Consider the following 27,446-nt stretch of genomic DNA (forward strand, 5'->3'; position numbering starts at 1 on the left):
GACTGTTAATAAATATAAAAATGTCAGGTTTCAAAGTCACTTCTACTGTCAAAAAGAACCTTTTCTATAGACAGGTCTGTAACAAACCCTGTTTGTCTGTGAACAATCAAGCCTAGCCTATCCTGAACTGAAGCAATAGCCCTCTTGTTGACAAAGACAAATATAGACTGATCATTTGTTATTCATATTGCCTAACCTTTTATTCATTCCTCAACTCAGGGAAAATTAAGTTATCTTCTTTGGGAACATGATTAAAGGCCAAGAAAGTGAGGTTGTTTTGCCAATTTCAAGCTGTGGCCACCATCTGACTTTTTTTCTATGGTATTATGGCTGTTCAAACATTCGTTAGAGGTGCATGCCACCACCTACTCTGAGGGCTGTGTCTGCCTACTGTTCTGGTGTATGAATGCATTACACTTTGTAACAAACAGGAGGGAAAAGGGACGAGGAACATGGAAGAAACACTGCCCTACCAACTAATCCGACACCCTTCAAAACCTCACCACTATTCCCCTAGTTTGCCCTACCTGATCCCTCACCAGGCCGGCAGTCCTCACGGGACACTATCGTTCAACACACCTTGTAACTCTTCTCCAGTAAAATCTCGTACACCCAAGTACTTCTCTGCAGCTGCCACCACCACATCTATTTCCTGTGATTTACGTTCCATTATCTGCGGTACAATTGATCACTCTACTCATCGACGCCCTCTGTGGAATATAGAAGGTATTGAGGCAGTCCTCGCTCTCGCCTCGCTCCCTCACATTGCCAGACACATCGAGGCAGGCTTCTCTCTTGAAGCCTCGAGCTGCATTCCTCTTCATTCACACGAAGGGAGCCGCCGTGGTGAGCTCGCTAGTACACCGTGACAAGAGTGGAAATGTCCTCATGTTTTGGATTTTAACCACATTGGCTAGGATATCTTACCCAATGACCACTTGAATTTGTAAGTACCCAGAGGAGTTTGGTGCGTTCTTTGAACGAGATAAACGGTTATTTTGGTTTGAAACATTTGGGTGTTTTCGCTCCCTTGTTGCGAGTTTGGTATCGGATGCTTTTTGTGTGTCTCCTTTCTGGTAGGAGGACCTCTGCGTTGCGTCTGACGAGTTTATGGAGCTTGTGATTTCAAAACAGACCTTGTATGAGGCAAGCAACCAGTCCTTTTTTTTGTTACCTAAGCGCAACCCATTTATTTACCTGTGATTTGAACTTCTTCACAAACAGTCTTGGAATGCTTGTCCAACTGTTTTTCTATGTAATTCAATCAGTTCAAGAGTTAATCAACACCGAAGTCACAGTGAAACTGCGGATATTGGAGCGTTGGCTGGGGTTGTGTGGGTTCGGTGTGTGGATGTATCCCTTCGCTGTTCTACAAGCAGATAGTCTACTTGAATTAACTGAGCAGAAGCACAATTCAACCTTACATCTCAAACCTTATTGTACTCTAGCCCATTTTATTGCTGTTCACCCAGGGTTTTATTATAGGCTACATCCTATCCTAACATCCTTATATCAATATTGTTTTTCAATTCTAAAAAACATGGGCAAGGACATAGTTCAACGGTGAATGGAAAAGCAAACTATTGGTTACCTCATTGTAAAGGGAATGCTGTTGCATTGCCTTTTTGAGAAGGAATGCCTCCATAGACTATATAATTATAGCCATTCACTGACAGACACTGTCGCCTGGAAAATTGTTTTGGGCGGTGAGTGGGGACACTGGGGAGGGTGGCATGTGTGGCTCATACATGGCTTTACATTGAAATCCGTTGCATGTTCTCACATATTGGGGTTATTTAATAGGGCTATTTCTTGTTAGTTTTATGCTATTAAATGGACAGAAGGGAATGGTGCATATCGCAAGGGACTTAGTGCAGCTTTGTAAAAAAATCGATTCCCCTATTGGCTCTAAAATAATTAGAAATGGTGTTCCATGGTGTGTTAAAAGAGCGTTCATCTGCTAAGGAATGAGTGGAAATTTGTAGGCTTTGTTATTCAACAGCAATTGTAATTCCCTATTGAGTGGTAATAGAAGGTTGAGGGTTGTCGGTGGGTGTGTTGGTCTACGCATTGGCTGTCTTCTGTTGCATATGCACTTAAATACTATTTGATTTTTCTTTAATAGTTTCTTCAGTATAATTCTGGTGAGCAAATACACATGACCCACCCTCCTCCTCAACATATAGCATTCACCAATTAAAAAGCCTGACCGAATTTGAGTGTATTATTTAAATATGTTGTAGGCTGATTTGTCTTGCCCGTTGGCCTTTGCCCTGTTTACAATTTAGGCAACAGACATTGGCTTGGTGGTTAAAGGCTACGACTACCTATTCACATGTAAATGTTGAAGGATCTCAAGCGTGACAAGTGTTTGTTTAGTAGGAGGTACTGGTTGAATATGACTGTCCCTAAATCATCGGATTGGCATTTGCTTCTGCTCGTAAATCACTGAATGACAGACCGGTTGGTCTTCTAGCTACTAAAAAAGTGTCTGAATCCATTGGGAATGGGTTGTAGCTCTAGTCTACATAGATCATTGCGGCCACGATGTTTAAATTCGGTAGAGTTGTATTCAAACTAGATACAACGTATCAGTGCGCGACCAGTGGCAACAATGTAGCTGAATGACACGTTGGTAGGAATGACGTTCGCACGCTGGTGTTTTTCAATCCAATTTCCTCGCCCATCCTTCATCTTCAGCCCTCAAACTCACCTGCATGTCTAGCCTGAAGACTCCGGCATAAATGAGCATTTGGATTGGGAAAGTTTCCTCTCGCCACCTCTACAAGTAGATGAAAACGTTAAATAAAATAAATACAAGCCAGAATGTTGAAGGCAGTTATATTTGAATTTAGGCCTACTTTACGGTTGTCCAGGTATGAATGCGAGACCATATATCCACAGGAAAGTAGAATTTAAATCAACTTTTCAAAGCGGTGGTAGTGCTTTCAGATTTATATAACCTGAATCATGCACACAAGATACATGCATGCACGGGACTCATGCACTTATTGCACGAGATGGTGCACTTATTTACATTCTTCCGTTCAGTTGATAGAAATCTGAATGCACTACCGGCTCTTTGAAAAGTTGATTTAATTGTACTTTTCTGTGGCTATATTGTTTTGCATTCCTACTTGCAAAAGGACCATGCTCACTGACAACCGGAGAAGTTAAAAAATATACTTTTCGGGTTTGTCGCGCTAGCGAGGACATTTTTCTTCTAACAAATGTATGGCATTAATCTGACTGTGATTAATGCCAAGATGATAGACAATCTTCTGAGGTGAATTTGAAGAATTGAACCTGAAGTTTTGCTTGATAAAAACCTTACCAGACATTGCATTTTTTCTTTCTTCTTAGCGATTACATAAAGCAGTAGCCCATATGGACGTGTCTGTGTGTTGTTGTATTGTGATTCCATGGCATGCTCTGTCATCAATGGATTAAGTGTGGGCCCTCACGTTTTGTCGTTTAGCCTTTCCAGTATGGCGTTACAAATAACTCTGCCAGAAAACTACAAACAATCCACCCTCTGCGTCGTATGATACAATTCTACTCTCCATAGACGGTAATGAAGTCAAATTATTTTGTAGCTCCTATCCTGAACTATGCCAGGGCTGGCCATTCACTGATCAAGTGTTGATATCAACTGGGATTTTTATTTATTTTTTACCTTCATTTGACTAGGCAAGTCGGTTCAGAACACATTCTTATTTTCATTGACGGCCTAGGAACACTGCCTTGTTCATGGGCAGAACGACAGATTTTCACCTTGTCAGCTCGGGGTTCAGTCTTGGAACCTTTCGGTTACTAGTCCAACGTTTTAACCACTTGGCTAATTGCCACCCTAATTGAGGAATGAGGAAGAACCTACTATCTAACTTGATTCTGTAGGGCTAACGGGCTTTATAAAGTGACTCAATAGTCAGTACCTCCCTCCAGTGTGTGTGTGTGTCTTACGTTTGTGTGCGTCTCCAGTGTGTGTGAGTGGACTTGGCAGAAGACTGCTACATTAACAGCCCCCTTGACTGGCAAACATTTTAAACCGGTGTGACAACCTCATCCTGAGGTATTCTCTCGCTCTCTCTCTCCTGCTGTTTCTATCTCTCTCCTCTCATTCTCCCACTGTCGCTCTCCCTCCTCTCTCTTCCTCTGTCACTCCTTCTTTCTTCGCCATCTCTCATTTTCTTTCCTCCTGTCAGGGCTATGTGTGTTTCTCCATCTGAGGAGTGCCCCTGCTGGGTTCCGACACCCTTTCACGATTCCCACATTTCGGAATCTCCGCTTCCCCTCTCTCTGTTCTGACTTCTGTTAATTGTTTGTTTCGGCTCATTAGGACACATCCACCGCGGTTCCGGTCCAATCCGCCGTGGTATCTGCGATATTCCTGGCATGCCAGCCCAGGCTGCTCTGTTTTGGCTCACTCTTGGCTCTCTCAAGGAGGAAGCGTTCAGTGCGAGTGTAAAAGGAGACCTCTTACCAATGTGAGTTTGTCAGAGGGAGGCAGCGGGATGCCATGCGAGTGGTTTAATTTCCCCTTGAAGATGATTGAGGGCTTTCTCAATGGAGCGTAATGGAATCTCTTCTTTCCATATACGTACCAGTGGAGATGGGTTGTCATTTTTTGTTTCTTCCTCTCTTTCATATTTTTCCCCCTCGCTTTTTCCCCTTTCTCTTCCTCCTCTCCTCTCATTCTCTTTTTGCTTCCCTCCCTGTCCTGTCCCCCTGTCGTTACTCTCTCTCTGTCTCTCAACGTTATAACCACCCGTCCTTCGTTCCCTCTCCCTCTTTCCATCTCCTTCCCTCTCTTTTTGAACATTGTGACTGTCTCTCTGGGGTTCCCTGCTGCCCCTGGGCTAGCAGTGATATTAAAAAGCACCAGAGAGGCCAGCAGTGAAAGGGCTTGTCTGAGGGCCCTGACACACGTGAGAGATAAGCCTTTTTACACGACTAATATAGAACTCTCTCCAATACAAAACCTCCCAAGGCCTGTCAGGCATACTGACGGACTGAGTGACTAACTGTTCGATGGGACTGACCTTGAATGTAATCGGCAGTGTGCAGTCATGGTGCCAGTGCACCAGACCACGTCATTGTATCCGTTCTACCACACAATGCATTTCTATCGGAAAGGTTCTGTAACGTTGCATCCACTTGAACAAACCCCAGGATGGATAACCAGCTGACCAAGACCAGTGTTTCACCCACCATTGCAACTACGGTGTATTGTCCCCTCCCCCCTGCCTAGAGAAAAGAGTTTGGCTTCTGTTGACAGTTATTGATTTCAATTGACAGTGTTGATGCTATGGGGGCATTTACTGGGAAATAATCCAAGGGAAAGGCTGACCCAGGCACCTATTGGTCCACCAAGCTCCGAACGGCAAACGTTTCCCTTCTTCCTCCGCTGAGGGGACAGTCAATGGAGCCGTCCAGGAAGTGTATCAATCAGGACGTCACTGTCCAGATGTCAAGCAGTCGCCCAACTGCGGTACACTGATTTTGAAACCGAAAACAGAACTGAGCTTACTTATTGGACAGGTCCAGGTAGACCTCCCCCCATTTCATTCAATTTGGTACCTAATGAACAAGACCCAGGATTTCGCATAGTGTGGTTGTTGGTGTCGTTCAAGTTTAATTCAGGAAATTCATTTTAAATGAATGCCAAATAAATTCCTGGATTTATTAAACTGTGCACGCAGGCCTTTATGAAAATGGAATATTGTTGGTAGAATACTGTTAGTGTTGACAATGGTATTTTCCAAAGGATGCGGGAGCCTAGTGGTTGTTTGTACTGCTCAGTGGAGTCTGTCAGCCTCTTCAGGCTTGTTTAATGAAAACCACTGTGGGAGAGGAGGCAGCACACTGAGCAAAGCAAAACATGTGTATTTTTGTTGGTGCAGCACACAATTTGTGTGTGTGCATGTGTAGGTGTGCACTGCACACGTATAGGCAACATACTTAGCTAAAAAGGCCTTTGTGTGTGTGTGTGTGTCCATTCCTAGGTTTAATATAAGCTTACCCTCTCTCCGTTGTGGGGAAGATTTAACTAGGAATAGTTGACAACAGGCTTTTTATTGCTGTGATTCGTGTTAGTGGTGTGGCAGGCTCACTTCATAATTGCTTGTTTTTTTCGCCTTCTGTCTCTATTGCCCCTCTCCTCTCCCTGCAATGCAGTATCTGCCTTGGCACTGTCCCTCTCATCATATCTGTTCTGTTTACAGAGGGGAATTTAAATAATTAATTTGCCTGCCTGTAAATAAGAATAATAGAATGCGCTGCCGGCCCTTTAAGAGAGCCACTTGCCCAGGGAAAGCATGGCCGCCAGCGATACTATAAATCAGGTGTGGTGTGGCGACATAAATGGGAGACCGGCGCTCACCCCTCCCTGTTAGCGGAAGAAAGGCTCATTTAAAGGAGGTCAACAGCGCCGCTTTGCCCTCGGGCGGTGTGTGTGTGTGTGTGTGTGTGTGTGTGTGTGTGTGTGTGTGTGTGTGTGTGTGTGACAGAGTGAGCAAGAGTGTGTGACTGTACCTGGCACACATGCATACACACACATGCGCGCCACCCACTCTGAAGTCAACACCTGTGTGTTTACCAGATGTAGGTAAGTGTTCATTTATTCATTTTGTTTACTGCCTGTTTTCCCCTGAGTGCTTGGAAGTGGACTGCTTCAGGCTAGTTTGGCCTGTGTGGTGAAATGAAGTGGGCAGTCACGTCAGAGAAATAGCCTAGTTGATACCAACTAGTTGTGTTGACGGTTAGCTAAATTCATTCAAGGGTGTGGAAATAGGTTAGATTCTCGCTTTGGCCAGTTGAAGACTCCATTTAAAAAAAAATAAACTTCCATTGGTGTAGTTCGGAATCACTAGTTCACGTTCCAGCCTCTCACTTCCAGAGCTAAACTCCCAGTGACTTATTGCTCTTAATCTCTCTGTTGTGTCTGTCTCGGCCTGAGGGATAGCTGGAATTCCAGGCACCGACGGCTCCGCGGAGCGAGCTGCAGATAAGCTTTTAGATAAGAACAAGCTGTGAAACTGAAGCGCGGTCAGAGGTTGAGTGGTAAAAGGAGCTATGTGGTAAGAAGCGCCCTCCCCCACCCCGACTCCACTCCAGTGAAGTGTTTCTCAACTCCAGTCACGCCAAGGGACCTGCACTTTTTGTGTTTTGGTTCTAACTCTGCTCCAACAGATTCAACTAGTCATGAAGCCCATTGAGTGTTGAATCAGACGCGTTAGTGTGAGGCGGAAATTAAAATGTGCACACCGTGGGTGGGGGCGGGTTGGGGGGGGCTTCCTGCAGGGCTGATGTTGACACATGCTCTCTAGACTAAAACACGTCGGCCTGCAACATCACAAGCCCTCCCCTTCTATGTAGCCCCCTTTGTCAACGCTCTCTTCTGTCTGTGTGTGTGAGGAGTTCGAGACAGATATGATGAGCCGTCCACTCGTCTCAAATGTTATCTGTCACATACAGGTGCTTAGCACGTTATTGCGAGTGTAGCGAAGTGCTTGTGCTTCTAGTTCCGACCGTGCCGCAATATCTAACAAGCAGCGTTTCCTAAGAACTAGAAGCGAAGCAGCCCTCTCTGTCGGCGCCATCATATCGTGTGCGTCGGCATTGTACCGTAGCATAGCATGTCGACCACAGATATGTTACCTTTTTGCCCCTCAAGGCTACGGCTAATTTGCTAGCGCTTGCCTCTCCCTAATGCAAAAGCGACGCAAACGTTTCCAAAGGTTAGCGGGCCGGTGACATGCCTCCATCCTGTTGGAAGGAGACTCACACCTGTTGCACATATTTGTTCTGTTCTAGCATAGCTTATTCATTTGCTAAATTCATCCTCAATCCCAGTAGTTGAATCTCAGGTGTACTACAGCTAAAACATTTTAAATGTATGCAGTGGCTCTGGGTCCATGAGGAACGGATTGGGAAACACTTTAACCAACCGATGCCAATGCTTCATTAGCCAAAATTCTCAGGAGTTTTGGAAGCTTCTGTCTTGTGGTTCTTCTCTCAACATTTTACATTTTGTGTAATTTAGCAGATGCTCTTATCCAGAGAGACTTGTACTTTTTCGTACTGGTCCCCTGTGGGAATCAAACCCACAACCCTGGCATTGCAAGCACCATGCTCTACTCCCCCCCCCCCACCCCACCTTTCCTTCATCCCTCCCTCCCTTCTCTTTTACCTTAGCTTGTTAAGTGAAAAGCCACTCCAGCCATGTTGTGCAGAACATTGCCCTGGGCCAGCCGTGTAGCCTAAACGCTAACCCAGCGGGGGATACCACTCCACTCCGCAGCCGGGGGAGGGCTTTTTATTAGTCCCTCCTCAACCCGTTGGGGAGTTGAGTTAGTAGGCAGGGCCTGGGACTAGAACTCTGGGAATAATTATTGCTTGCGAGACAATGCGGGAATGGGCGGGGAGGAGGAGGAGGACTGAAGAGGGCTGAGACTGAGTGGGTGGGGGGGGTCAAAGGTTAGACAGATCCCTCTTTAAGGTGGGGGGATGGTGGATAGTTTATTGGCAGCGGGACCCCCTCCCTCGCTGCTCTCCAAGGCAGGTTTAGATGATATATGAAGGAGGGGAGATGCTTGGTTAAATGGGCCCCCACATTACAGTCATGATGGCTCCAGTTGTGCTTGGTGGCATTTGACAACCCCCCCCCCCCCCCCCACCCCCCCGTTATGCATACGTGGTTCCATCCATCCCCAAGAGCTGTCATTGAGGTCAGGACTGTACCAGCTCACGGGGAAAAGGGGGGTGGACGGTGTAGGAAGGGGGATAACATAGCATCCGACTTCTCAGTGTTAGTCATTGCTGGTTCAATGACTCAAAGCTATTTTTTGTTCATGCGTTGCACAGGCGCGCTCCACCCTTTCAGATGGCAGTGTTGATTTTAGTTAGTGTGACACTTCAGGAATGCAGACGGAGGCCATATGATTCAGTCGAATCAGGCAACGGGTTTCTATTGTCGAGCGCCACATTCCGATTAAATGGAGTGTGTAACCGGTGCGAGGTGCTGACCCGCGAAAGCCGAGAGGAGTTCCTTCCTTTCTCGCTTTTCCCTCTCTCTCTCTCCGTCCCTCCTTCCCTCCGTTCCCCTATCCACCATTCCCATGGTGCTTGAGGAATGCGGTTGTTCCAGTTGATCGGCCCGTCATCTATTTTAAATGTTTTCCCCTCCCTCTCTGTGTGACCTCCTTTAGCTCTTAGAATGGGCCTGTCATGGCCTTTGGCAGGTCATGAGACTCTGACTGACGGCGGTGTTACGATTTTGTCCGACAGCCAGTGCGGGGGGGGGGGGGGTGAGGTGAAACAACCCAAATGTTGCAGAACCAAACGGAATGTATAGAGCGGATTCCCTGTTCTACATCGCAAGCGAGCATATCCGTACGATACATTTCTATCTGGACGTTCTGTAACATTGCACCCTCCCGAACAGGACCCGGGTCCACCCGGTTAACGCAGAAGAACAAGACGTGACATTCAAGCCCATTTTCATATCGGTTTCATATTAACGCTCCAACCTACGATTGGAGTTTATTTGATCTATGCCTATCGAGTTTGAACAGAACACATTTTTAAAGGAGGTACTCACTCGTTTCCAGCGGCACGACACAAGCCGTTTGAGCTCATTCAAGAGGCCCACCTCTTTCTTGCCTTTTTATGAATTGGCCTCGGCACAGACATTTGAAGCCACACAATCCAGAAGACTGAACTAGTTTTAGAACTGTTGTAATTTCAGGAACACACCCCCCCCCCCAAAAAAAAAATCGGGGTGTTCGTTTTAGGTGGGTAATGTGGAATTTCAACAACACTACGCCCGTCCACCTCAGCCAGGAAAGAGGAGATAGGAGGAGAGGGAGGGAACTTGGCAGCGTAGCTGGTTCTGCTCTCTGCACAAAGCTTACCGGGAGCGTTGTTCTGGGGAAGACCGGTTGTTATGTGTGTGTGGGCAGGGCAGGGGGAAGGATGACAAAACCGAGGGAGAGAGCTGACTCAAACTTTAATTAAGCCCTCATCCAGCAATCGGAACAGCTGCTGCCACCCTGGTGGCTAGACAGATGTTAGGGGTGTTTTAACCGGAAAGTTTTGTTATTTTGGGTGGGTATTTTGGCGGCAGCGGTGGGATCTTTCTCACTCCCGATCACCAGGGTCACCAGCTCGGTTCCTGGAAAGCAACAGGCCAGTGAGTTAACCGTATCTTTTGTAGCCGAATTATGCTAGATGGATAGACTAGACTCCTCCATTTTAAGAATGAGAGGGAGACCGGGAGAGGCAGAGACTAACATGCACCCATGCACACACCTAGACACTTGGAGAGACACACTGAGACATGCTTCCACACACTTTATCAGAGATGTTGACCCTTGCCTTTTCCCTATTCTAGCTGAAGTGCTGAGTACCTGTCTGCAGCTCCCGCACACTGTATACAGACACACATCCATCCATCCACCCACACACACACACACACACACACACACACACACACACACACACACACACACACACCCTCGTTGGAGTCTCCAGACACAGTTACCACCTGAATGTCAATGGATCAATGAAAAACAGGGGGGGGGGGGGGGGGGGGGGGGGCATAGTAGTAGAGGATCCTGGGACAGAGGACAAACTGGCGTTCCACCACGCTAGGAGCTGTCTTGGTGTTAGCTCAGCGTACTCACTAGCCAATCCATAGTTTCTCACTGGATTCAGAACTAATTGACATTGGGAAAAGGTTGACTTGGCTCGAGCTATTGCTATTTCTGTCTCGCCAAACCCCTGTCTAATCTAATCTTGTCAAATAATAAAACATTGATCACAGAAAGAGTGATGCTGTATGATGTTGCGTGCTTGCTGCCTGTGTTTTTGATCAAGGCGGCGAGTGAGTGCGTACAGCGCTGGGCTCTGCCTCGAGTGAGTGCCTCTTCAGTGAAAAGCTGCAACTCTCTCCCTTGATCTCTTTCTCTCGCGCTCTCATTCACTCACTCCCCCCTCCCGTCGCTCTAACCTTGCGTTGGCGTGTGTTGATGAGCATGGAGTGGAGACGTGCGCGCGAGAGAGAGATTGAGAGGGAGAGCTCCGTTTGTGTAAATGCAGCACGCCATCAATTGACTGCCCGCCTCCCTGCCTCTCCTTCAGCGGCTGAACCCTGCCCTCTGCGTGTCTGGCCCCCGGGGTGTTTGTGTGGGGCTACCCTCTTTTCCTCCCTCAGGGCCAGTGATGGCAGCTTGCCAGGGGAAGGATGGGCACCACTCACTACTCCCCCTTACTCTCTCTCACGATTCATGAAATATGATAAACCGTGTGGTTCGAGCCCTGAATGCTGATTTGGCTGAAAGCCGTGGTATATCGGACCATATATCACGGGTATGACAAAACATTTATATTTTTACTGTTCTAATTACGTTGGTAAAGCAATAAGGCACCTCGGGGGTTTGTGGTATATGGTCAATATACCACGGCTAAGGGCTATATCCAGGCACTCCGCGTTGGGCCTAAGAACATCCCTTATCCTTTGTATATTAGCCATACACCCCCCCCCCCCCCCCTGTGCCTTATTGCTTAACTATAGCCCTAGATACTGTAGTGAACATGCTGCTATTGGAACTTGTTTCTTGCACTAATACCATGTCTAGCCATGTTTCAGGCTGTGCAATGTTCCCATCTGTCCCTAACTGTGTCACTGGTGTCACCCTCCAATGGTAATGCAAGCTAATGCTACCCTCAGCCGCTTGGCCTACTGGTTCTGATTCTAGCGCCGGCGCTCTAAGAGCTGTTGGCGCTCCAGATCAGACCCACATGTCGTTTTATGTAAAAGACTGATAGCCCGACCATAAGGATGTGACCCGTTTCAACCCTCCCCAATCCCCATCTCCCTGGCTGACCCAGCCCTGGTGGAGCAACAGATGTGCACACGCAGGTGAAGCAGACGTCGTCGTTCCAGATCTAGTTCGCTGTCCGTGTTGCTGTTGGGTAAAGCGATAAGTGTGACGCAACGGAATCTTCTAATTCTGTGAGGTTGTTTTTTTTTTTTTTTGTCTGCAGGCTTTGCTTGAGGACAGCTAGATGCTATATTAAGAAAAGACTCGGGGGGGGGGGGGGGGGGTGGAGCCATCCGTTTACCTTCTGTAGCAGACGCACAAACAACGCTGTACTCTCCCGACCTCTTGTTTCCCACCGACACCCATTGTATTCCTGAAGTAAACAGTCCCGCGGCACTCGGGAGCGGAAACGCCAAACAATAACCTGCTACTCAGTATTGCTACAGTGGGTTTAACACTAGACACATGCACACAAAGGACTCGCCTACCGTTTGTGTCTGGCGAACCGCAAAAGGAAAACGATACAATTGCGAGAGAGAGAGAGAGAGAGAGAAAGTGAAGCAAGCCGTCACAATAGCAGTTACTGTGTTACGGGCGTCATTTAAAGGGACAGTTCACCAGGGCTGACCCCATTTAGTCGACTGGTCGATTGTTTGACCCACAAGCTGTCGGTCAATCGAGGTTTCTTTTAGTCGAGTTGTTGCAGTTGCAAATTGAAGACGGGGACACCTGTCTGATTCGCGCCCTACAGTGGACTAATCCATTGCGGCAGGCCACGGGGGTGGCGCAGTCCGTCGTTCTAAGACGCGTGCTACTGAAAACTGTAAGTGGTTATGTTTAGTAAGAATACTGGTGCAACACTAATAAATATAGTCTTATTTCAGAACAATTACGCTTTCTCCCACGATGGATAGCAGTCGTTGAATTGGCGTCTATGTGAATAATAGCAAAGTTAACCTGCATATTGGTTTTTAGAACAATGAGGCGGCAGCAGCAGAGTGATGAGGTGAGGGGGGGGGGGGGGCTTGCCTTAATTGTCTAACAAAATTGAGGAGAAAGATAACCCCAACTTTAATTAGGTCTATAATCAATAGCCTAACTGTTAAACATGCCCGGCTTTGTAAATCATCCAAGTACCGTATATCGACAGAAATAAGGCATCCGGCTTCTGTTGCCAGTTTGAGTGTTTGTTTAATAGTCTACTGATTATGTGAGCTCCAAGCCTCATGCAACCCGCAAGATGTCAGATAATGCAATTACACAAATTAGGCTGTTAAATGTTTGCTATGCTGTAATAAAGGCTTAAAAAAAACTCATTTATTCAGTGTTTACACTGTTCCAAACAGGCAGGAAAAATGATAATGTAATCTAACGGCACCTGTTTGTCACACATAATATGCACGCAGTTCTCCTATACCCTCCTGTTTCTTGATCTCGTTGTTGTTATTACAATTGTTAGTGTGATCATCATTAGAGTAAGCAGCGTCATTATCGTTAGTAGGCTCCTTTATAGTAGTAGGCTTGTGTAACCACCATCGAGGTACGGGCCTAAGAGCATGTCCTTGTTTAGCCTGAATACTATACAGGCTACTGTATCGATCCATCCATCATTCATTCGTCCATGTCATCCCACAGCATCCAAGTCGTTCGTGCTTTGTAATGCAATCGAGCATTTTGGCTTTAAAATGTAATGACAAAGGAAGCTTTGGATAATTAGCCTAAACAATAAATAAACTGCAATTCACACATGCACGCAAATGTTTTTATGTAATTTTTTTTTGTTAGAGCACACTCTCTGGTACATGTATTTATTTAGTGTTTACACTGTTCTAAATGGTCAGGGAACAAAATTATAATATTGTAATCTAACAGCATCTGTTTAGCACACAATACTCACGCGGCGCTTGCTCCTATACCCTCCTTTTTTCTTCATCTCCAATAGTTTCCACAACTAAGTCAAATGTTTTCCACACATTTGACTTCCCCTTTCCCTCCTGAGCAACCAGTAAAAATTCCCCCATTTTTGAGTTTCGTATAACAAACTCTGAACATTCCCCAATTTTTTACGTCGTCCACATCCATTTTGCTGTCGTGTGTTACGGTGTTCAGAGTTTATAACATACATGACGTAAAGAGAGCGAGGGGTCGATGAAATATGGAATGTTTTTTTCCTAAACAAATTAGGTATTTCGGTAACATAACTTTTTTTCAGCCAGAGAAACAAGTAAGAAATGAAATGGCGGGAGTTATGTTGCAGCTTCAGCACGGACCGCGCGATAAACACGCGCCGTGCTGTGGTGCCTGTTCGCTGCCGCAAAGAGAGTGTGCCAGGCACACAGGGACTCGCTGTCATTTCTTTTACCACAGCGTGGCCATCGGGCTCCTTCTTGAGTCATTTGTTTGTCTTAATTATTTTATCAAACTGTGTGCTTAAAGCATCAGACAATCTCAGTGCATAGTTGATTTTATTCAAACACAGGGTGTGCCTATCAATGGAAAAATACACTTTTAAACATTTCAACCGATTGGTTGGTTGAAAGAACAGACCAATATTGGTTGACCAATATTTTTGGGGGGGATCGGGGACAGCCCTACAGTTCACCCTAAAATCACAGTTTGCATGGAGTGGGACAGGGACTTACTCTATGTTATCTCGACACTTGACCACGCTTGGGTCTGAACTCATACAGGTCTTAATGGTAACCTCATCAACCGTGCACTGCCTGTAATCAACGCCATGTGCTTGCTTGGGACTAAGTAAGAGATTAGCGATTTAATAACTTGAGTAAAGCCTCTTATTTCCCAACCAAGCCTCTTTTTAACATGGCTAGCCTAGCACTTAAATTGCGATCTTAATATGGCTAGCAGTTACGTTGCCGGAGATCGTGGAGAGTGAAACGGGATGCCCCAGGGTTGAACAGTAACGCCCTGACAACAGATCAAAACAATGGCCACAGGAGAAGAATGTCTGGCCGCCCTCAACTGACAACCACAGCAATAACAATCAGGAGAGAGGGGGAGGTAGGGAGGCTGATTGGGAGACAGAGGGAGACGTAAAGAGGGATGTCGCGAGAGACAGACTGTCCTGGTGAGCAAAGCCTCTTCCTTTCGCAACAACAACAGCAGTGCTCCCACTTCCTTTGGCAATAACAGTAGTGTGGAGTCTTGCATGGTCCTAGTAGTCTTGCCCCGGGGCCATCATAGTGACTACTGCAGTCAGACCTGTCGCCCCTATCATATCCCAGGCATGAGCTGTTCACCCAACCACATCTAATTGGTGGTTAGCTGTTCTGTTGGCCCGGCCTTGGCGCCACTGCCTCATCCGCCTTGTAAAGCGGAGGTTGCGTGTGTGTGTCATCCTTGTTGAGGTGTTTGTGTGGGAGGGAAGTTGAGGTTTCCGTGTAGACACCGTGGTGCTGGTGGAAGAGGAAAGGTGGATCTCGGAAACTGGCAGGGGTACTGTTAGCATGTCTGCTCTGTGGCCCAATGCACGGGCGTTGTTTTGACTTTTGCTCTCCTCCTTTCTGTCTCTCTCTCTCTCGCTCCCTCCCTCTCTGTCCTGTATCTCTGTCGTCTCTCACTCTCCTGTATCTCTGTCTCTCTCGTCTCACTCTCCTGTATCTCTGTCTCTCTGTCGCTCTCTCTCTCTTTGTTTCTCTCTCTTCGTCTCTCTCTCTCTCTCTCTCTCTCTCTCTCTCTCTCTCTCGTCTCTCACTCTCTGTCTCTGTGTGAGTGTAACTGTCCTGTTTCCCTTGAGAGATGGGAAGAAGTTAATGCGTTCTCTGCTGCCACTGCCAAGTACAAAATGTGTTTTCTCATAATTTTATGATCAAATTAAGAGAAATCTTATCCCACAGCTATGACTCAAAGATTTATTGTACCGGAAAGTTTTTTTTGGGGGGGGGCGGGTTCACTTGGGAAATGTACTGTAGGAGAGGAAAGCAACTGTGACTTCAAACCTTTAATTTAAAAATGTCAAGATTTGAGTTTCACTGGGTTACTCGTAAGGTGGGGTGTTTATTTTTCCTTCTTTAAAAAAAAAAAATCCCTGTGAGCGTTTCCGAGCCCCGTTGGGTCAGGGTGTGTGTTTTGAGAGTGACGTAGAGGGTGTGTCTGCAGCCTCGGCACCTGGCACAGCTTCATATATCACAGAGAACAATGGTATGCCCCCCCCCCCCCCCCCCCAAACATCACACACGCTTTCCTCCTTTCTCCTTCTCTCTCTTCCTTTCCTTCTGTCTAGCCTTCTTTTCCACGTGGGACTTCCTTTTTGAGAGCATAGCGGTAGTCTTGGGAGATGGCACAGTGTACGATATAAACTATCTTTTTGAAATCCGGGTTTTCACTACTTTTAGAAAAAGACGCTGGGGGGGGGGATGTTACGCCACTGCTAATTACTGTATGTTAAGTGTAACTATAAGAAATCTAAGATGGCAAATACATTTCATCCAGTGCATGGATCCAGCTATGCATGTGGCTTGCTAGCTAAGTGGCTAGATGACAAGATCGGGCTTATTGGTTACAGCAGAGACATTCAATCCCCTCCTTGATAAAGATCCCTGTTGTCAGAATTGTTTTGTGTGTCAAAAATAAATAAATATATATAGTAACAGTCAAACGTTTGGACACACCTACTCATTGCAGGGTTTTTCTTTTTTTTGTACTATTTTCTACATTGTAGAATAATAGTGAAGACATCAAAACTATGAAATAACACGTATGAAATCAATTAGTAACCAAAAAAGTTGTATATATTTGAGATTCTTAAAAGTAGTCGTCCTTTGCTTTGATGACAGCTTTGCACACTTTTGGCATTCTCTCAGCCAGGTTCATGAGGTAGTCACCTGGAATGCGTTTCAATTAACAGTTGTGCCTTGTTAAAAGTTTGGAATTTATTTGAGCCAATCAGTTGTGTTGTGACAAGGTAGAGGTGGTATACAGAAGATAGCCCTATTTGGTAAAATACCAAGTCCATATTATGGCAAGAAAAGCTCAAATAAGCAGAGAAATGACAGTCCATCATTACTTTAAGACATGTAGGTCAGTCATTCTGAAAAATTTCAACTTTGAGAGTTTCTTCAAGTGCTGTCACAAAAACCATCAAGTTTTACGATTAAACTGGCTCTCATGAGGACTGCCACAGGAAAGAAAGACCCAGAGTTACCTCTTAAGCAGAAGATAAGTTCATTAGAGTTACCAGCATCCAGAAATTGCAGCCCAAATAAATGCTTCAGAGTTCAAGTAACAGACACATCTTAACTGTTCAGAAGAGACTGCGTGAATCAGGCTTTCATGGTCGAATTGCTTCAAAGATACCACTACTAAAGGGCACCAATGAGAAGAAGAGACTTACTTGGGCCAAGGTCGGATGAGACCAAATCTGCATTCTGCAGCGATAGGCCATCCCATCTGGTTTGTGCTCAGTGGGACTATCATTTGTTTTTCAAAAGCACAATGACTCAAAACCCCTCCAGGCTGTGTGAGGGCTATTTGACCAAGGAGTGTGATGGAGTGCTGCATCAGATGACCTGGCCTCCACAATCACCCGACCTCAACCCAATTGAGATGGTTTGGGATGAGTTGGACAGCAGAATGAAGGAAAAGTAGCATATGTGGGAACTCCTTCAAGACTGTTGGAAAAGCATTCCAGGTCAAGGTGGTTGAGGGAATGCCAAGAGTGTGCAAAGCTTTCATCAAAGCAAAGGTTGGCTACTTTAAAGAATCTAAAATATATTTTGATTTGTTGAACACTTTTTTTTGTTAGTTACTGCTAGTTCAGAGTTTTGATGTCTACACTATTCTTCAATGTAGAAAATAGTAAAAATAAAGAAAAACCCTTGAATGAGCAGGTGTGTACACATTTTTGACTGGTACTATATAATTATTTAAAATTGTGCCCCTTGTGTGCACTTCTGGTAATTCCGTATACCCCGGTATGGTACAGAAACGATATGAAACTCGGGACCCTATTTGGCGTTGGTAGTACTGGTGGTGAGAAGCTTGTACATCGGGTGGTTAGGCTGGCGATCTCTCCAGAGGCCCAGTAAAAAAAACATAGCTGGAATAGTTCATTTCAGCTCTGGCTGCCCAGTTAATCACAACCACATTTTACCCAGCCGCTCCACTCTCCAGCCAGACCGACGGAGAGAGAGGGAGAGAGTGAAGGAAAAGCAGCATATAAAGTAGTGGTCGACCAATTAATCGGCATGGCTGATTTTAATTTGGGTCGATTTCATGTTTTCATAACAATCGGTAATCTGCGTTATTTTGGACGCCGATTACATTGCACTCCACGAGGAGACTGCGTGGCAGACTGACCACCTGTTACACGATTGCTACAAGGAGCCAAGGTAAGTTGCTAGCTAGCATTAAACGTGTCTTATAAAAAAACAATCAATCTTAACATCACTAGTTAACTACACATGGTTGGGGATATTAGTAGTTTAACTAGCTTGTCCTGCGTTGCAAATAATCAATGCGGTGCCTGTTAATGTATCATCGAATCACAGCCTACTTCGCCAAACGGGTGATGATTTAGCAAGCGCATTCGCTAAAAAAGCCCTGTTGCACCAATGTACTTAACTTCTCTAGGATATGTCGGACGCTAACGTCCCACTTGGCCAAAAGCCAATAAAAATGCAGAGCGCCAAATTCAAATTAATTACAATAAAAATCTAACTTTCATTATATCACACATGAAAGTTACCAAATTAAAGCTACACTGGTTGTGAATCTAGCCACCATGTCAGAACTCAAATAGGCTTTTCGGCGAAAGCAAACGATGCTATTATCTGAGGATAGCACAATAGTAAACAAAGACAGAGAAGCATATTTCAACCCTGTAGGCGTGATCCAAAACGCAGAAATAAAAATATAATTAATGCCTTACCTTTGACGAGCTTCTGTTGTTGGCACTCCAATATGTCCCATAAACATCACAAATGGTCCTTTTTGCTCGATTAATTCCGTCTATATATATCCAAAATGTCCATTTATTTGGCGCATTTGATCCAGAAAAACACCAGTTCCAACTTGTGAAACGTGGCTACAAAATATCTCAAAAGTTACCTGTAAACTTTGCCAAGAAACGTCAAACTACTTTTGTAATACAACTTTAGGTATTGTTTAACGTTAATAATCGATAAAATTGAAGACGGGATGATCTGTGTTCAATACAGGATTAAAACCAACTATAGCTAGCTTTCTGGTCTCGCGCCTCTAACAAACGGGACACTTCGAGTGACTTTCCTTCAAGATGGCCGTACTTCTTCATTACACAAAGGAATTTCTCAAGACTTTTGACATCCAGTTGAAGCAGTAGGAACTGCAAGGAGGTCCCTTAGAAATCTGATTTCCCAATGAAAACTCATTGAAAAGAGTGACCTCAAAAAAAAAAAAAACTGAGGGGTTTCACCTGCTAAATAAGTTCTGTTATACTCAGACATGATTAAAACAGTTTTAGAAACTTCAGAGTTTTATATCCAAATCTACTAACAATATGCATATCTTATCTTTTGGGGATGAGTAGCTGGCAGTTGAATTTGGGTATGCTTTTCATCCAAACGTGAAAATGCTGCCCCCTATCCTAGAGAAGTTAACCATTAACATCAATGCCTTTTATTATTATTATTTTTTAAACGTGCGTATTTAGTTAAAAGATTCATGTTAGCAGGCAATATTAACTAGGGAAATTGTGTCACTTCTCTTGCCTTCTGTGCAAGCAGAGTCAGGGTATATGCAGCAGTTTGGGCCACCTGGCTCGTTGCAAACTGTGTGAAGACCATTTCTTCCTAACAAAGACCGTAATTAATTTGGCAGAATTTTGTGTAATTATGACATAATATTGAAGGTTGTGCAATGTAACGCAATATTTAGACTTATGGATGCCACTTGTTTGATAAAATACTGAACGGTTCTGTATTTCACTGAAATAATAAATGTTTTGTTTTCAAAATGATAGTTTCTGGATTTGACCATATTAATGACCTAAGGCTCATATTTCTGCGTTTATTATCTTGTAATTAAGTCTATGATTTGATATTTGATAGAGCAGTCTGACTGAGCAGTGGTAGGTGCAGCAGGCTCGTAAGCATTCATTCAAACAGCACTTTCCTCCGTTTGCCAGCAGCACTTCGCAATGCTTGAAGCACAGCGCTGTTTATGACTTCAAGCCTTTCAAGTCCTGAGATTAGGCAGGCAATACTATAGTGCCTATAAGAACATCCAATAGTCAAAGGTATATGAAATACAAATGGTATAGAGAGAGTCCTATAATAACTACAACCTAAAACTTCTTATCTGGGAACATTGAAGACTCATGTTAAAAGGAACCACCAGCTTTCATATGTTCTCATGTTCTGAGCAAGGAACTTAAACGTTAGCTTTTTTACATGGCACATATTGCACTTTTTCTTCCCCAACACTTTGTTTTGGGGGGAGGGAGGGAGGGATAGAGGGAGGGAGAGGGATATAGGGAGGGAGGCGGGCGAGAGGGTGCTGGCGAGGGGTGGAAGAGGGGGAGGGATCTAGAGAGGGTGGGAGAGAGATGGAGGGAGGGATAGAGGAGGGAGGGAGGGAGGGCGGGCGGGAGGGTGGAGGCTGGCGAGCGACAGGGATATGGAGGGATATGGAGGGAGGGTGAAAGGGGGATGGAGAGGGAGGGAGGGAGGGATAGAGGAGAGAGGGCGACAGGGAGGGAGAGAGGGGGAGGGATATGGAGGAAGAGGGGGAGGGGGGGATGGAGAGAGAGAGAAAAACATAAAAATATATTTTCTTTGGTATCTGGAAGTGCGACCTGTCGGATTGAATGAAACTCATGTTCTATTACCGGGTGAAATTTCTTTGAATTGCACTGAATTAAATTCTACTTCCTGTCACTCAAACTCAAATTCATATTCGACATCCGGTGGGGGTGTGGCCAACTCATGAGTAGAATGGGAGTCGATACCAAAATTCTGAATGGAACCCAACCCTGGCGCGCACACACACACACACACACACACACACACACACACACACACAGCTAATGCAGACACTGGCCAACCAAACAACACAGTAACCTCGATTTCTATCTTCATGACCACACACTTATGTGTATGAGCTGTTGTTGAGTTTAACTTAACACACATGAGACAGTTGGCACCACAAAGCTACAACATAAAGACTACAATTGGCCTTGTGGCTTGAGCTTTCAATGATTTGACGTGAATCAAGTTGGTCTGGATCTTGCTATTTGTCTCCCTCAGTACTACTACTAGTTAGTTCCTTGGCGAATGATTTCATACCCTAAAGCATTTTACCAATCAACAACTGTAGTTTTTTTTTAGAAGAAGTGCAAATGAATTCTCACTCACATTCACGCTGGGGGGTGGGGGGGGGGTGGTGATAAAGAAAATAAGAATACTCGTCTCGTATGCTGCCAGACGACGGCAATATCTACAATTCAATTAACACTAGCGTTTGCGTTCGAAATGCTAATGCAGCCTTTTCGGCAAACCTAGGGGAATGTGCCATCACTTTGTCTAGTCCTGGTTATTCAATAGCTCTTCGTAATTGCTGGTGAACATACACGAAGCCGGGAGTAATGGAATTATCCCGTCTCTGAAGGTCAAACGAGCGCGGTCTTGACAGCACTATGTGTGGACGGTGCCCCATCGGTTAGAAAAATGCACATTCTACTGGACGATTGAACTGGAAATCTCCCCACCTGTTTTTTTGTTATTTAGAACGTCATTGAAAATCAAATGTTAACTTGAGCTCAACACTTCTGATTTAAGAATGAGAGGCAGTGAGTGGAGAGAACCTATGTCGGTGGACTTCCTGTCCCAAAAGCACTGTGGGCAGAGCTCAAACGCTTGCCACGTATCCCAGATTTTGTCATAGCATGAGCTCACCCCGGTCAGCCCTGTCAAATCCACATTAGCGTTTATAAAAGGGACCTGATCATACAAGTGAAGAAACCCCACAGCACACCAAGTGTTTCCTTACCAGGCAAACACAGGTCTGCCTCAGTCCCCTTTAAAACAGTGTTTTACCAGACAGTGGATCAAGAAGTACAGGTGATTCCTACAGCCTTGCATCTAAAGATTTGAGGCTCTGTCCTGAAACAATGCTTTTATTCTTGACTTCCAGAATATCTGAGGTCAGGGTTGGGTAGGTTACTTTCTAAATGTAATCTGTTAGTCACTACTTACCTGTCAAATTGTAATCAGTAATGTAACTTTTGGATTACCCAAAATCACTAACGTAATCTGAGTATATTCAGTTAATTTTAGATTACTTTCCCCTTAAGGCATTAGAAGAATACAAAAATGTATGTGATTAATTTAACAACATCTATTGCAGGATAAATCAATGTTGAAGTTTACATAGCTGGCCATATATGGATGTAAAATGTTACTTTACGGGTTGTTTATGTAGGCTTCTTCTAACCCATTGCTTTCTACTACATACAGTTGAAGTCGGAAGTTTTACATACGCCTTAGCCAACTACATTTAAACTCAGCTTTACAATTCCTGACATTTAATCCTAGTAAAAATTCCCTGTCTTAGGTCAGTTAGGATCACCACTTTATTTTAAGAATGTGAAATGATTTATTTCAGCTTTTATTTCTTTCATCACATTCCCAGTGGGTCAGAAGTTTACATGCTACCAAATACTAATTGAGTGTATTGCCTTTAAATTGTTTAACTTGGGTCAAATGTTTTGGGTAGCTTCCCACAATAAGTTGGGTGAATTTTGGCCCATTCCTCCTGACAGAGTTGATGTAACTGAGTCAGGTTTGTAGGCCTCCTTGCTCGCACACGCTTTTTCAGTTCTGCCCACAAATGTTCTATCGGATTGAGGTCAGGGCTTTGTGATGGCCACTCCAATACCTTGACTTTGTTGTCCTTAAGCCATTTTGCCACAACTTTGGAAGTATGCTTGGGGTCATTGTTCATTTGGAAGACCCATTTGTGATCAAGCTTTAACTTCCTGACTGATGTCTTGAGATGTTGCTTCAATATATCCACATAATTTTCCTCCCTCATGATGCGATCTATTTTGTGAAGTGCACCAGCCCCTCCTGCAGCAAAGCACTCCCACATCATGATGCTGCCACCCCCGTGCTTCACGGTTGGGATGGTGTTCTTCAGCTTGCAATCCTCCCTCCTTTTCCTCCAAACATAACGATGGTCATTATGGCCAAACAGTTCTATTTTTGTTTCATCAGACCAGAGGACATTTCTCCAAAAACTACGATCTGTGTCCCCATGTGCAGTTGCAAACCGTAGTCTGGCTTTTTCATGGCAGTTTTAGAGCAGTGGCTTCTTCCTTGCTGAGCGGCCTTTCAGGTTATGTCGATATAGGACTCGTTTTACTGTGGAAATAGATACTTTTGTACCCGTTTCCTCCAGCATCTTCACAAGGTCTTTTGCTGTTCTGTGATTGATTTGCACTTTTTGCAACAAAGTACGTTCATCTCTAGGAGACAGAACGCTTCTCCCTCCTTAGCGGTATGACGGCTGCGTGCTCCCATGGTGTTTGTACTTGCGTACTATTGTTTGTACAGATGAATGTGGTACCTTCAGGCATTTGGAAATTGCTCCCAAGGATGAACTAGACTTGTGGAGGTCTTGGCTGATTTCTTTTGATTTTCCCATGATGTCAAGCAAAGAGGCACTGAGTTTGAAGGTAGGCCTTGAAATACATCCACAGGTACACCTTCAATTGACTCAAATTATGTCCATTAGCGTAACAGAAGCTTCTAAAGCCATGACATAATTTTCTGGAATTTTCCAAGTTGTTTAAAGGCACAGTCAGCTTAGTGTATGTAAACTTCTGTCCCACTGGAATTGTGATACAGTGAATTATAAGTGAAATAATCTGTCTATAAACAATTGTTAGAAAAATAACTTGTGACATGCACAAAGTAGATGTCCTAACCGACTTACCAAAACTATAGTTAGTTTACAATAAATTTGTGGATTGGTTGAAAAATGAGTTTTAAAGACTCCAACCAAAGTGTAACTTCTGACTTCAACTGTAAATAATAAGATTAAATTATATCTTTACATAATTTCTTTTTTTAAATTCCAATAACTGTTTACCCCTTGATCTTCAAGAATAGGACTTGGAAATATGGAAGTATAGATTAGCCAAATTGTTTACTTGAGCATAACCCCAAAACTAAGGATTTATTGGCCAGCCCTACTCTGTTATGATTTTGTTGTCTTGGAGGACTGATTGGGCTCATTGATTCAAGTTGAAAAATAAATGCTGCACTCCTGGAATGGCATGCTTTGAGCACTACTGAAAAGTGCAATTTATATGTGAAAAATGTATGCCATCTGCTGCATTTGCTATAGGCCTATTGTTTACCTTTTTGTTGGTGACACTTTGATATCTTGATAATATGCAGCTGTTTAAAGGGCAAATCCACAGATGAAGCAATAACAAAACGGACTCCCCGCCTAAGTTTTGGTAAAAAGCTGAGGGATGGGCCAGGAGAAATGTAACCACTCTCCGATTAATAGACAGAGCTATCGATGCAAGGACTGACCGTCCATGATATAATTTTTTTTTGTTTTAACCATGTTATGAGGCTATACAGTGTTTGTTTACATTTCCATTGTTTACGTATATTGGAGAAAAACAAGCTTATATTTTGGGTTCTCATGGAGTTTGACAGTTGAACTAAGCTCATGAGACATTTTATAAGTTATATTCTTCAAGAATCAATTGATATACAGTACCAGTGAAAAGTTTGAACACACCTACTCATTCAAGGGATTTTCTTTATTTTTGCTATTTTCTACAAATCAAAATATGTTATTTGAGATTCTTCAAAATAGACACCCTTTGTCTTGATGGTAGCTTTGCACACTCTTGGCATTCCGTCAGCCAGCTTCACCTGGAATGCTTTCCCAACCGTCTTGAAGGCGTTCCCACATATGCTGAGCACTTGTTGACTGCTTATCCTTCACTCTGTGGTCCAACTCATCCCAAACCATCTCATTTGGGTTGAGGTCGGGTGATTGTGGAGACCAGGTCATCTGATGCAGCACTCCATGACTCTCCTTGGTCAAATAGCCCTTACACAGCCTGGTGGTGTGTTGGGTCATTGTCCTGTTGAAAAACAAATGATAGTCCCACTGTGGTAGTAATGCTGGTTAAGTGTGCGTTGAAATCGAAATAAATCACTGACAGTGTCCCCAGCAAAGCACCTCTACACCATCACATCTCCTCCTCCATGCTTCACGTTAGGAACCACACATGTGGAGATCATCTGTTCACCTACTCTACGTCTCACAAAGACACGTCGGTTGGTCTGACTCATCAGACCAAAGGACAGATTTCCACCGGTCTAATGTCCATTGCTCATGTTTCTTGGCCCAAGCAAGTCTCTTCTTATTGGTGTTCTTTAGTAGTGGTTTCTTTGCAGCAATTCGACCATGAAGGCCTGATTCACGCAGTCTCCTCTTTACAGTTGATGTTGAGATGTGTCGGTTACTTGAACTCTGTGAAGCATTTATTTGGGCTTCAATCTGAGGCTGGTAACTCTAATGAACTTATCCTCTGCAGCAGAGGTAACTCTGGGTCTTCCTTTCCTGCGGAGGTCATCATGATAGCCAGTTTCATCGTAGCGCAATGGTTTTTGCAACTGCACTTGAAAAAACGTTCAAAGTTGTTGAAATTCTCCGGATTGGCTGACCTTCGTCTTAAAGTAATGATGGACTGAGTTGTTCTTGCCATAATATGGATTTAGCCCTATTTGGTATAACACCATCTTCTGTATTCTACCCCTACCTTGTCACAACACAACTGATTGGCTCAAACGCGTTAAGAAGGAAAGAAATTCCACAAATTAACTTTTAACAAGGCACACCTGTTAATTGAAATGCATTCCAGGTGACTACCTCATGAAGCTGGTTGAGAGAATGCCAAGTGTGCAAAGCTGTCATCAAGGCAAAGGGTGGCTACTTCGAAGAATATAAAAAATATATATATTTTGATTTGTTTAACACTTACTTGGTTACATATATGGTATGTCATAGTACGTTTGATGTCTTCACTATTCTACAATGTAGAAAATTGTAAAAATAAAGAAACCCTGGAATGAGTAGTGCTGTGTGTATGTGTATAAGTTATAAATCCAATAATGGATGTAGCAGCTACAGAGTTCCCCTTTTTAAGTTTATCAAATGCATGCAGGTTTGAGCGTGTGTTCATTAGGCCTATGGATTTACATTTTTATCAGCATGAATTAGATTGAGCATAGGCAGGGATTAGATTGACCATAGGCAGGGACCAACACTATGCAGCTATTCCAAGAGTGCATTTTTCACTGGCTGTCCATTAGTTTCAAAAACAATGATTGATTGTCAGCTTAAACTTCTTGAATTCAACCATTTATTGGGTTCAAATACACCTTTAGATTTGAGAACAGCCATCCACAGCAACCACAATCTGTAAGGCGCAAATAGCTAAATGAACAGTCAGTATCTGGTGTGGCCACCAGCTGCATTAAGTACTGCAGTGCATCTCCTCCTCTCGGACTGCACCAGATTTGCCAGTTCTTGCTGTGAGATGTTACCCCACTCTTCCACCAAGGCACCTGCAAGTTCCCGGACATTTCTGGGGGGAATGGCCCTAGCCCTCACCCTCCTATCCAACAGGTCCCAAACGTGCTCAATAGGATTGAGATATGGGCTCTTCGCTGGCCATGGCAGAACACTGACATTTCTGTCTTGCAGGAAATCAAGCACAGAACGATTAGTATAGCTGGTGGAATTGTCATGCTAGAGGGTCATGTCAGGATGATCCTGCAGGAAGGGTACCACATGAGGGAGGACGATGTCTTCCCTGTAACGCACAGCGTTGAGATTGCCTGCTATGACAACAAGCTCAGTACGATGATGCTGTGACACACCGCCCCAGACCATGACGGACCCTCTACCTCCAAATCGATCCCGCTCCAGAGTACAGGCCACGGTGTAACGCTCGTTCCTTCGATGATAAACACAAATCCGACCATCACCCCTGGTGAGACAAAACTGCGATTCGTCAGTGAAGAGCACTTTTTGCCAGCCCTGTCTGGTCTAGTGACAGTGCGTGTTTTCCCATAGCTGACGTTGTTACCAGTGATGTCTGGTGAGGACCTCCCTTACAACAGGTCTACAAGCCCTCAGTCCAGCCTCTTTCAGCCTATTGCGGACAGTCTGAGCACCGATGGAGGGATTGTGGGTTCCTGGTGTAACTCGGGCAGTTGTTGTTGCCATCCTGTACCTGTTCCGCAGGTGTGATGTTCGGATGCACCGATCCTGTGCAGGTGTTATTACACGTGGTCTGCTACTGCGAGGACGATCAGCTTTCCGTCCTGTCTCCCTGTAGCCCTGTCTTAGGCGTCTCACAGTACTGACATTGCAATTTATTGCCCTGGCCATATCTGCAGTCCTTATGCCTCCTTGCAGCATGCCTAAGGCACGTTCATGCAGATGAGCAGGGACCCTGTGTAATGGCAGCCTTCCCTCTCTTCACGAGAAGAGAGGGTGTAACAGGGATCGGACCAAGATGCAGCGTAGTTGGTGCTCAACATATTTAATAATGATAAACAGTGAACACTTAACAATTACAAAATA

General features: G+C 44.5%; 1 protein-coding gene across 2 annotated transcripts in view; it reads left to right on the forward strand.

Annotated features, from left to right (window-relative positions):
• Positions 1–765: 765 nt before the first annotated feature.
• LOC129841537 (plexin-A1-like) overlaps positions 766–27,446 on the forward strand; it is a 253,451-nt gene continuing 226,770 nt past the window's right edge. For both annotated transcript variants that reach the window (XM_055909850.1, XM_055909860.1), the window contains exon 1: positions 766–946. The gene's annotated coding sequence lies outside the window, so the exon portion shown is untranslated. The remainder of the gene's footprint in view (positions 947–27,446) is intronic.

This window comes from Salvelinus fontinalis, chromosome 3 (assembly GCF_029448725.1).
Source record: "Salvelinus fontinalis isolate EN_2023a chromosome 3, ASM2944872v1, whole genome shotgun sequence".
NCBI lineage: Eukaryota > Metazoa > Chordata > Actinopteri > Salmoniformes > Salmonidae > Salvelinus > Salvelinus fontinalis.